We start from the raw sequence: 12,328 nt of genomic DNA, 5'->3' as shown, positions 1-12,328 counted from the left end.
GGTTTTCTTATAGCTACTAAACAGAACTGTGGTCACAGCTCAATTCCCAGCACAACAATTGATGATGCACAAACCAAAACAAAATGTCAACAAAAATGTAATAATATGTGTTGTAAGCAATGAGAATTTCAGTTTTATAGATGTAAGGGTTATATCTGAATGGGAGTTGATATAAGACAATGCAAAATTAAAATCTACACAAAAATCAAACAACTTAATGCAGCAGACAATGACTAAAACTTCAAATGTACAATAATCCAGAAACTTTGTATGGAGATGTTCAATACCTTTTGTCAGCAGTGAGAACTCAGCAGGAAGTGCTTGGATTTTGGAATTGTTGCACCAAAATCTTTTAACTATGATCAATTTTAACCAAACATATAGAAAGTAGAACAAATTTGCTACTAACAAAAAGATCACCACAGCAAGTTTTCAGGGCAAAAATGGAGGAACAAACAGAAACAAGAGCACAACAGAAATACAGCCAATATCTTCTGTTCAGCACGGAGATTTCAGGTTTATGGATGTTCTGATTGTTCTAGCATGTAATACGATATAATGCAAACAAGATTATGACCTATGTACTAAACAAGAATCTAAAATGCTCAATCAACTACACAGAAATAGATGCAGTAGCAACTGAAAGTGATATGACCCACAATAACAAACCCTAATATATTTTTTTTTTGAAAAAAATTCGTAAATCAGATTGTAATGATCAATCTTTCTCAAAACAAATGTGACATCTAATGATTCATATACAACTATATCTAATCCCTAACAGCTATAATGTCCACAATAATCAGAAAATCGAAATATAAGAATCCAAATTCGAATTTGTCAAATTCTTCAGCGAAACCCTAATGTTCGAATGTTCATTCAAGAATGTCGATAAATCATCAACAAGCATTCATTCCAGAAATTCAAAAATCAAATTTAATGAATTAAATGATAAGCAAAATGGTATGCGAACTATCTTAGCAAGAAATTATCAGAACAATTTTTATACGTAATCAACAATAAACCAATCAATTTTCTAGGAATGTTCCAAATCGAAAACTCAAATTTGTTTAATCATCAATTATATTCTGGAATGCTTAATCTCAATCGAATTATTGATAAAGAAAGATTGAATACGTACCTGTATTGATGAAAATGAAACAAGATCGCACTATACCTTTCTCTCTGATTGCTCCACACCAGAATATGCAAATGACTTGTTACCTCGCTTTCTTTATACCTCTTTTGTCCCGGTCCCTACTCAGAACTTAAGCTCTGATACCACGTTGATGCGTGTATGGGCTTGAATCCTTCAAGAAGACAATAAACTTGGCCATGAACGTTGCAAAGACTGATTGATTCACAATGGCATGCACACACTATAATCCTTCTGTTTGATAACAAAAAAGGAGGTTGGTCAGGGCAACTCTAAAGAGTGGCCCTTGTACCGTGGATAGAGACAAATAATCCACACTGGATTGCATGGCCTCTTCCTCACACTCCAATTGAAAGACACTCTCTCAATCTTTGTGGAATTAACTTGAAAAGATCACTTTGCTTTGACTCACAAAGGCTCCTCACAGAAGAGTAATTGAGACAACAATTACTTGAAGAAAAAACTCAAATGATTAATCTGAACTGTGTTGATACAAAGAGGTTAGCCCTTTTTATAGGGTTCTACCGACTAAAATATGATTCCTAATGGTCATACTACTTCTATACTCAAGTATCAAGCGCGTGATTTACAAGCATTCAAAACAGAAATCAAAAATATCCTAATTCTTCTAAGTATCAGCTGCATTCCAGAATTGGCGAACTAGGGACCTTGCAGCTTATTTTGTGGCTTCTGTGAGTACCACCAATAATGTCCTTGGGCCTTGGCTTCTTGGTCCATGTATAAAGATGTCGTTTCCCAAGTTTTCACGTTTACCCACACAGTAGATTGGGTTCTCCATGCTGTGCAAGGTAGGCTTCTCAGCAGTTTGTTGTTCTACTATCTGCTGGTCTTGGTGTAAGCTGCTGCCTTGCTTGCATGTGGCTGTGAGGTTTATTCTTGATTCCTCTTGCCTTTGTTCTCCTTTGATGCTTGATTTTGGTCTGGATTGGAGTTGGCCTTCTTGGATTGTCACGCTCAAATCAGAATGCAAGTTAGTAGCCATGCTCAAATCAGAATGTAAGTCAGTAGTCCTTAGTTCAGTAGGTTGGTGAGTCTTGGCTTCTTGACTTGTCTTAGCTCGTGTCTGGTCCATATTTGGATCATTCCCTCCTTCTTCAAGCAGAATTGTCCCCAATTCTGTGTTGCCTTCATATTTGCTTAAGTCACCGATGTTAAATGTGTCAGAAATGCCATAAGTGTGTGGGAGGGCTATCTTGTATGAGTTGTCTCCAATCTTTTTTTGTATTTTGAATGGGCCATCAGCTCGTGGAAGTAGTTTATTTTGTCGGTATTTAGGGAATCTATCCTTCCTCAAATGTAGCCACACTAAATCTCCCTCTTGCAACTCCTTGTGTTTAATGCCTTTGTTTGCTTTGCTGCTGTACCTTTCGTTTGCTTTGATGATGTTTCATTTGATTTGTTCATGAAGCTGGAGCATCGTTGTAAATCAGAATGCAAGTCAGTAGCCATGCTCAAATCAGAATGTAAGTCAGTAGTCCTTAGTTCAGTAGGTTGGTGAGTCTTGGCTTCTTGACTTGTCTTAGCTCGTGTCTGGTCCATATTTGGATCAAGAAAATTCTAATATCAATGTGATACTAGACTTTAAAACTCCACCCTTAACAATTGAATAAATATTACTTTTTATTAGAGTATTGACTATAAACTATAATCCACTCTATACAAGAACTTCTCTTAGAATTGTTCAAGATGAGAGAAGAGAACAATTTTTTCAAAACCTCTCACTACACTCTAAGTATTTTATTGTGGCTCTCAACTCAATTTTCACTTGCTATACAAAACACAAATAATCTTATACATGTGTATAAGGGATATACAAGTGCCTTATATAGACTTTGGAACCAGAAGAAATCAATATGAGCAAGCCTTAAACTATTTTGAACTTATTGAAACAAAACAGAATCCCCACTCGAGCGAGCTATATGGGTCTAGCGAGGGGGTCGAGCAAGAGATCAGAATGTAGACATATTCTAATCACTCGCTCGATTGGTCGAGCAACCTCACCTGGGTCGAGCTAGGGTCGAGCGAGCAGCATGTGCCATAGAGCAATTTTTTACAACACTCAACAAATATCATAACCTCCATGATTCATCTCAACCCTTCAAACAAAATATTCACCACATCATATGCACACATTAGGCTTTATTTAGTCATCATATCTAGCAGTATATATGGTATTAAAGGCCGAAGCCAGGATTTTTAATTAGATGGGACTAAACAGTCGATATACTAGCAAATTATTATATTTACTACATAAAAATTGGTTAAATTATAAAAAGTTTTAAATTATGTAGACTGAAATGAAGCAAAAAATTATATTCAACAAATAGAGTTGAAGCTTCCCTATGGCTATGGCTATAATTATCCCTTTGAAAAAAGTTCAAGTAATTTAACTATATATTGGCCGAACACTATATTTAAAATTAAGATAGTAAAAATATAAACACACACTAAAAAGAATGAATGTAAAATTTTAAAACATAAAAAGAAATGACATTATAATATAATTAAATATATTAGTTCATTAAAAAATAATAGTTTAAATTAAGATTTGATTTCTTAACTTTGAATGATTTGCTAAAATCGAGTTGGATAACATAAATATTTTCAATTTGGTGTTCATTGAAAACTATTTCTTAAATTGGTATTATAGGTAATAGAGAGCTATATTTTTTTGGTTTAAGACTTCAAAACTTAGCTTTTTTTTATCACTAAATTGGTATTTTTGTAAGGAGTTATAGTTTTTAAAATTTGAAGACTTTACGCCTTTGGTTTTTAGAAGTACCTAAAAATTCTTATTTTTAAACCCAAAAAAATTAATATAATTACAACTAATATTAGTCATTAATAAGAAAATACATTTTTAAATACACATTATCCATCAATACACTAATCATTCTTCATTATGACTCTAATATCAATGTACAAGCTTATAGTGATTAATAGGCGGTGAGAAAACCAATTTAAAGAAAGGCAATACACTTTTCTTTTTTTAAAAATACAATTTTGTGTTTTTGTAATCATTATACTATAAGTATGAAATTATCATTTATGAGTCTTTCTCATCACAGCATTGTTACAGCTAAAAATACAAAGATCGCATTTTCAGCGAGGGATGTAGCTTCGCCCTTGGTGGTATGACAAACAAAAAAAAATGATATTGTTGATAACAATTTTCGTAGTGTATAATTGGATGAAAAAAAATAATTACAAAGAGGCTAACGAACCCTGTAAATAAGATGGAAGAAAACAAGGTATATTGCCACATAAGCATTCCTTATGTTAACAATAGAAAAAACAAATTTAGTATTCTTAACACCAACTCTTAACACCCTTTAAGCTTGGAGTTGGGTACCAAGTACTAAGCTTGAACAATAATTCCTCAAAATGAGTAGATGGAAAAATCTTCGTCAAGATATCAACAATTGTCATGTTGTAGGCAAGTTGGTAAGTTGAATGAGACCTTTAAGGACCTTATCTCGCATAAATTGACTTTCGAGCTCTATATGTTTAGTTTGCTCATGTAAAATTGGATTGCGGGCTATATGTAACGCTGATTGATTGTCACAATGTAGAGTCACCGACTTGAGATTAGGCAACCCAAGTTCTTCCAAGAGCCTTACTACCCAAGTATCTTCAGATGATGCAGTCGCTAATGCCCTGTACTCTACTTCAAAGGATGACTTGGACATAATAGGTTCTTTCTTTGACTTTCAATTTATGGGAGACCATCCTAAAAGAAAAATGTATCCTATTATGGACTGTCTCGAACTAGGACAAGATACCCAATCCGAGTCTGAAAAGGGTTGAATAGATAGTTTATTAGTGGCTTTTAACAAAATACCTTACCCAGCAGTAGAGTGAACATAATTCAGTGTATGAACCAAAGCATCATAATGAAGAACAGATGGAGCATGCATAATTGGATTATAGAATGAACCGTGAAAGCAAGTTAGGTCGTGTATTAGTGAGAAAGTTGAGCTTCCCAACTATACTTTTGTACTAAGTAGGATCATGAAACGGTGGTGAAGAATTAGAATGTAACTTGAGGTTAAGAGGTAAGGGTGTAACCACTCATTTGGATATCTAAATACCAAAATCTCTTAACAACTCATTTACAAATATCTTTTGGCTTAGAACTATAGCATCCTCTAAATTACTCACTTCAATGCCAAGAAATAAATGCAAAAGGACTAAGTCTTTAATGCAAAAAACTTGATGCAGAAACAGAATTGTCTAGGATGAGAAAACATTGGGCTTTGCCTGATGAATACTCCATAGTAAAGCCCCAGAAGAAAGACAATATAAAGAATATCTTAGAGGGTTGCATGGGTTTACAAGGACTAGATAGAGATGAGTTTGAGGTTCCCCCTTCATCCCTGCAGTATCAAAGTTCTCAAATCCTACAACATATCTATATTCAATTTATATCCTAATGGATGGGGTTGTATAATAGGTTTAATTATAGTTTGTATAACTTAAGGTGTTTAGTTGTCTTTAACAATTTTAGGTATATATTTAGACTTTGAAGATTTACAACCATTTGTGGGTTAGGTTGGGTGACCTTTCAACATAGGAGGGGATGGCCTAAAAGATAGTATGAAAAGATTTAGGAACAATTTTGTATTCTTTTACTATGTTTATAAATGGCTGGTACACCTTATGACGAGGAGCCGAATTTTTAGTTTCACAACAATGCTCCACAAGTAACATAGAAGAATATTTTGTTGATTGAGCATGCCACGATGGTAGTGGAGGTTTTAAAGTCGATCCTCATCCAAAGGAACTACAATGTGACCTTGGATCATCTTGGAATGAATTCCTCTTTTCTGCGCTAGGCCTTATTCACAATATTCACAGGGCGAGTGAGTTCCTTTTAACTCTGCTCTTCCATTGAAGTCATTTAGTTTCAAACTTTATCTTTGTTTTTGCAGCTGTCGTATTCTATGAGCCTAAGACAAGACATCCATATATAATAAATTCTCGCAACTTTTCTCAAATAATGTCCAAATCAATAGAAGGAAGACCCATGCTGATAAAACTTCTCTTCCTCCTCCCCAAGGAATTAATCTAATTTCTCCTTCTTCAAACATGTTCAACTTCTCCTGTCAAAAGGAAAGAGAAAGAGGGAGGATAAACCTCGGCCCCTACTGCAAAAAGACCCAATTCACTCCCGCTAAAAAAAGGCAAAGGCAAATAGAGGGCCACTATAAGGAGGCGGGAACAGTCTTTTTCACCCAATATGGTGGAGTCCAATTACGAAATCATCCGAAGGGATACAGGTGTAGTCTAGGCCTCTAACAAGACCTTTTTGGACTTATCTTCGAAGGAGTCGAGGGTCAGGTGGAGGAGAGAAATGGGCCAATTGGTGGCTGACAAGGATCTAGTCTATCTGGGCTCGATTCCTGCTAAGATGAGGGTCAATAAGCTGCTTTTCCTCCAAGCTGAGGTACATATGGTTTCTCATTTTTGTTTGAGCTATTGGATTGATGCTTTATTCGATTGATATTAACTTTGCTTTTTCTTTTAGATGAATATAAGGATGCAGTATGAAATCTCTCGAGCTCTTGGGTCAGAAAATCTCAAGGCCAATTACAACTTGACTAAGAAGAGAGTAAATGATCTAAATAAAAAATGTTGTGTGACAATGAAAGCAAAGATCGAAAACAATAAACAAAGCAATAAAAATTCAAACAAACGATAAAGAAAATCATACCGAGAAATTAACGTGGTTCACTATCAACGTGATAGCTACATCCATTAGCACCAAGAATAAACTTTTCACTATTAACCAGTAGATTACAACATGAACGAGAAGCCACAACAATGACTCTCCAAGCTTTTTCTCTCTTTGTGTTGTATCTCCTAATTCTAATTACATGGGGCCTATACATAGTATATATCTCATAATAAAAAGAAAATAGGGTTAAGAAATACAAAACAAACCATTAAAAACTATGAGTAACTGGCCAAAAACATGCTAAAACCAACTTTTCACAAAAACTGCATAAAACTCCGCGCTCCGCGCAAGCGCGCCACGCCCAAATCACTGCAGCACGCACCTAACATTCTGCCCAAAATAGAAGATACATCGCGCCCCGTGTAGTACTCGGCGCCTGGCACCTTCGCGTGCCAACATAGTACTTCGCGGCCCGCGCACTTGTGTTCCATCGCCTTTTTGACCATTCATTGATTCATCATAAAGCCTGATTTTAGACTCGATTCGAGTCACAAAATCCCAACGATCTCCACCTTGACGAGAACTCGTAGTCAATCACTACCTAATTAAACCATAGTGAAACAAAACCATTCTCAAGCTAAAACCGATGCAAAGCTCAAGCATAGGTCGTACATCCTGACAAATCTCCAACAAAGACCCATCCTGATAAGTCTTCAACCAAGACCCATCACATCGTCGTTTTCAAGTATAATGACTCATAACGCTCAACTAGCATAACAAGTCCACTCATAATGCTCTACCTGCATCACGAGTCCACGAGGCAAGCTCCACCTTGAGGTTGTGCACTCCTCCACATGTGAGGTCCCTCAACACCACCCCTCATGGACTATGCCAATGAAACCAATATAGTAAAGAAGTCACTAGGATTATGATCACATCCTACCTTCTTTACCTCTATCTTCATGTATGTGCATTCCGAATGAAATTTGACCACACCGTGCTTCTCCAGAAGTACCTAATCACTAAACAAACAATCACAGTACACAAAAGCCAACCAAGGTTGATAAAAAAGAACCATCATCGAGATCATAACACAATCAAACTCAGCGAACACAACCCAAGCCTCAACCGATGTAACTAAGCACCTAACATCATTCCCGTACATAAGAAACACAACAGCTGATCCAAGCAAACCGTAGAGAGAACAAATCTCTGCCTGCCTATGCCCCCACCCTAGTTGAATCACAAACCTACAAATGACACTAATGGCATGCGCAAAGCAAGTACACATAACAACATACTTCAAACAACAAACCGTAACTCTAGACATGTAGATTGACTCCACCTCTAAATGAGTTGATATAATGTAGCTAAGAAACACTACCAGTCTATACAAAAATTCCCACACTCTGTTCATACGTAAAATCATAACAAGACACTACGCTCGCTTATTATACTCTACGACGTGCTCATGTGTTGGAGGTTCAACTGACTACCAAACGACTACCAACCTTGATAAACCTACAAGGCTCGATGCATAACCTACCAAACCTATAAAAACAAAAAGAACAATCCATAAACCAACCTATTAGATTTTCTCGATAGCACATATAGGCTTCTCTTGAAACCCTTTAGATCGGTGAAATGTTTCTTGCACTGAATCCTTTAAACAATCCATAGAGATAAAGATCGTACCAGAATTCACAATCAGCGAGATACCTGGGGAACAATCAACAACATCAATCCACGGTCGAACATAAATGAGGGATTAGCCTCATACTCCACCTCAAACTCGATACCACTATCACCATAACCGGAAGATACAAAATACACAACAGCATACGAAAGCCCTAACAAAGCTCCAAACATGAGATAGCACGATAACCAACTGAGCCACACCACACATACATGGTCACCTCTAATCCCATGTATAAACCCCGATCGAACAAACTAATCCAGTATCTACTCAACAACCAAGTACTAGAGAGCATGCATAAGACTATCCCTAACAAGGTCCGATTTGATATTCGTGTAACACCTCTCTGCAATGGTGTTATTCTATAGGTATGATGCCACAAAATACCTAAAACACAAAACATAACAAATCCACAAAACAAATTATCCAAATGTAGCCAACTATACATCTTACCATACAAGTGATCATAAGCTTCAATGCTAAGCTCACACCCGTGTTTAAACGCAAACACCCAATGCTTGTCGTCCTCAAGGTAGGCATCCTTGACACATGTAAGACGATTCTCAATGGACAATTCCAGCCCTCTACTCTTACCCATATGACCATGTCTACCACTAACCGTCATCTCCTAGTGACAAATAGAAGCACTAACAGCAGAACTAAATAGCTGTAACATCCTAAAAGACATACAGAGACTTAAACACCCTTAAGTATCAAATCTAAATCCTTTAAGACAATCACTTCCGCATTGCTAAGCTCACTCTTGAGCCCTAAATCATCAAAGGTCCCAAGCAATATTAAGGTTTTCCCTAATGTAGGAACATGCCTCACCTTAGTCAAAGTAACTCTTCTCCCATCATTAGTCCGAAGTCTCATGGAACCAATACCTACTACTGCACATGGAGTATTGTTAGCAATCGTAACTGAACCCCCAAAACAAGACTCATAAGTATCAAACCAGTCCCGACGAGGACTCATATAGAACGAACTACCAGAATCAAGAATCCAAATATCAGACAAATCACTAAACTCAACACAACTAATGAATGCTAAGTATTTCTCCGAATTATAGATCTTATTATGTTTACTTACAACTACTGTGGCCTGAGATTTATTCTTTAATTTTGGAATCTTATACTTAAAATGTCCTATTTCCTAACAGTGATAACATATCATGGTTCTAGTGTTGCTAGATCCATCTGTACCATTACTAGTATCCAACCTAGCATTGTTACTATTGTTAAACCTTTTTTTCTTCCAGAATATCTACCCGACCTAACAACTAACCTACTATCATAATTCTCATTATAACATGTCACCTTTTAAAGCAACTCCCTAGTATAAAGTGCTACCTTCACTTCCTCTAGGATCAACGGGTCTTTGCCAACCACAAAAGACTCCACAAAGTTTTCATAACTATTCGGTAGAGAAACAAGCAATATTAACGCAACATCCTCATCATATATCTTAACATCTAAATTACGCAAATCAGTAAAATAGAATTAAGATTTTCTAGATGATCTCTTAATGGCGTACCTGACTGCATCATGAGGCTAAATAACCGCTGTTTCATTAGCAATTTGTTGGTTAAAGATTTCGTCATGTACAATGACTACAATTTTAACCATAATTTCGCAACGTCTCCTCATTAGCAATCTCCGTGGTGATATGATGATCAAGACTTAGAAATATGGTAAAATGAGCCTTATTTTCCATCATTACTAACTATTCATCAGGCCATTTGTCTCCACATCCCGATGTAGATGTCATACTCTTTGGGATCTACGGATGCCAAATCTACAGCTGCTTTAATAACGCCTTCATCTTAATCTGCCATAGCCCAAAGCTATTGTTCCCATTAAATTTCTCAATCTTTATTGTACAATCTTTTACTATTGTTTCCCTCTAGAACTTTTCCGAGAATTAAACTTGAGCTCTTGATTCTGATTGTTGTGCGACAGCGGAAGCAACGATCGTAAACGATAACGAAAGCAATTAAGTCATGATTTTGACACAAGAGAACAAGGGTCTTCGTAACTTTCTGGAAGACATACAGGAAAGATGTCATTTCCTTAAAGAGGTGGTATTATTAAGGGAGAAGCAACTTTCTTCGAAGAAGAAATTTGCAAAGAAGTAGTTGGAGTCCAAGGAGGGTGGGTTGTTTATTGCTCGACTTAGGACCAATATTGTCAGTCAAGGCATGAAGGTGAATGAGCTTATTTCAAGTTGCCTTAGAAAAGCTGCGAGTGACGCTAGACTCAGAAGCTTTGTTGCAAGTAGCTGATGGTAAATATGACAAGGCAACGTGTCTCTAAGAAGCTAAGGTAAGTTGAGAACTATTGCTCAAATGAAGATGTCATTGACAGGGAAGCTTAAGAGAAGTTATTCTTGAGGAACTGGAGGCCAGGTTCAGGGATATTGATTTCTCAACAAGTATGATAACTCTATCCCTTAAATGATACCAACAGTGGTCTCTTTTCCTATTGCTTACGTTTCCTTGACGCTGACCCCACAATCATCACAAACCCCTACTTTGCTAGGTACTTCGAGTGGTTAGGATCGATCCCAAACGCTGAGGGGGAATTTGAGCTCGTATTCTCCATACACAAGCTTCTGGAGAGTTACTCTTCAGGTTGGGAGGTTTTTGGTTTCGAGTGGACTACGGTCCTGATGTACCCCTTTTTCTTTTTATTTTGTATGAGGTGGGATGTAATCCTCATGTACTTTTTCCTAAGATATGGTTCTTTTAGTGTACTTTTCTTTTGAATTAACAAACATCGTTTTGGAATCAGTAAACTCGGTTTGATTGTTTTTATTTTGTGTCTTTCATGTTTATTAAATTCATAAGCTTCATGGATTTGTGATTCTAAAAGAGGCCATGTAAAGAAATTAAAGGACCATAGCTTATGCTTCTTAGGGAGCCAAATAATTAATCTCGGGTTCTAGGGTATACGAGCCCCAAGGAGCCAAACAAAATTAAATAACAATGAATCTCTGGAGTTGATCTACACGTGAGAGATCGACTAAGTGACTCCTAGGGCTTACGAACCGCAGGGAGCCAAATAAAATATAAATCTCATTTGTTTATCAACCCATGAGAGTCCGACTAAGTGACTCCTAGGCCTTGTGAGTCCAAGGGAACCGAATAAAATACAAATCTTATGGGTTGATCTACTCAAAGAGTCTGACTGATCAATTAATTGTTAATTTATAGCCCCCAAGATATTCATATGGTATTAGTTCTAAGTCCACGTGAATAGAGCTTGCTCGACTATGCACAAAGATTGGTCTTTCGAGAGAAATGACCATGAGAAAACATAAGATACTAAAACTGAGTGTTTTCCCAAACAAACAAGTTGCTCCCTCAAGAACCGAGTCTAATCGTTTAAGAAATTAAGAACAATAATAAGAAACATGTTCCCAACGCTCCTCTAGTTTCTCACTAAAGTTGACTAAAGATCTTTGTTGGTAAGCTTGTGCGAGCTTGGCATCCATTTGGTGCCACAAGCTCCGCCATACATGCGACATTATATTATTAAGCTACACCACACTTGTTTCTCACCATTGTGTTATTTACCAACATCCCTTCAAGTGAATTATATTCAGTCACCACACAAGAGTAGTTAAACCAAAAGTCATGTTAAACATTGTTTTGAGTTACATTTGATGTTTTGTGAACGACATACCAGGTTGGGTTAGTGGTAGTAAAATTACATAGACAATTAAGTCATTTGAAATATGAACTAAGATAAAATAAATCAATTAAATGTAATATTTT

General features: G+C 36.6%; 1 protein-coding gene across 1 annotated transcript in view; it reads right to left on the bottom strand.

Moving 5' to 3' along the window:
- Positions 1 to 5,257: 5,257 nt before the first annotated feature.
- Positions 5,258 to 12,328, bottom strand: part of LOC130806323 (wax ester synthase/diacylglycerol acyltransferase 5-like) — a 44,198-nt gene continuing 37,127 nt past the window's right edge. Inside the window, exon 6 of the mRNA XM_057671344.1 lies at positions 5,258 to 12,328. This exon is cut by the window's right edge and continues 428 nt beyond it. The gene's annotated coding sequence lies outside the window, so the exon portion shown is untranslated.

The sequence above is a fragment of the Amaranthus tricolor genome, chromosome 2, assembly GCF_026212465.1.
Source record: "Amaranthus tricolor cultivar Red isolate AtriRed21 chromosome 2, ASM2621246v1, whole genome shotgun sequence".
Classification (NCBI taxonomy): Eukaryota; Viridiplantae; Streptophyta; class Magnoliopsida; order Caryophyllales; family Amaranthaceae; genus Amaranthus; species Amaranthus tricolor.
This window is presented reverse-complemented; position numbering and strand designations above follow the sequence as displayed.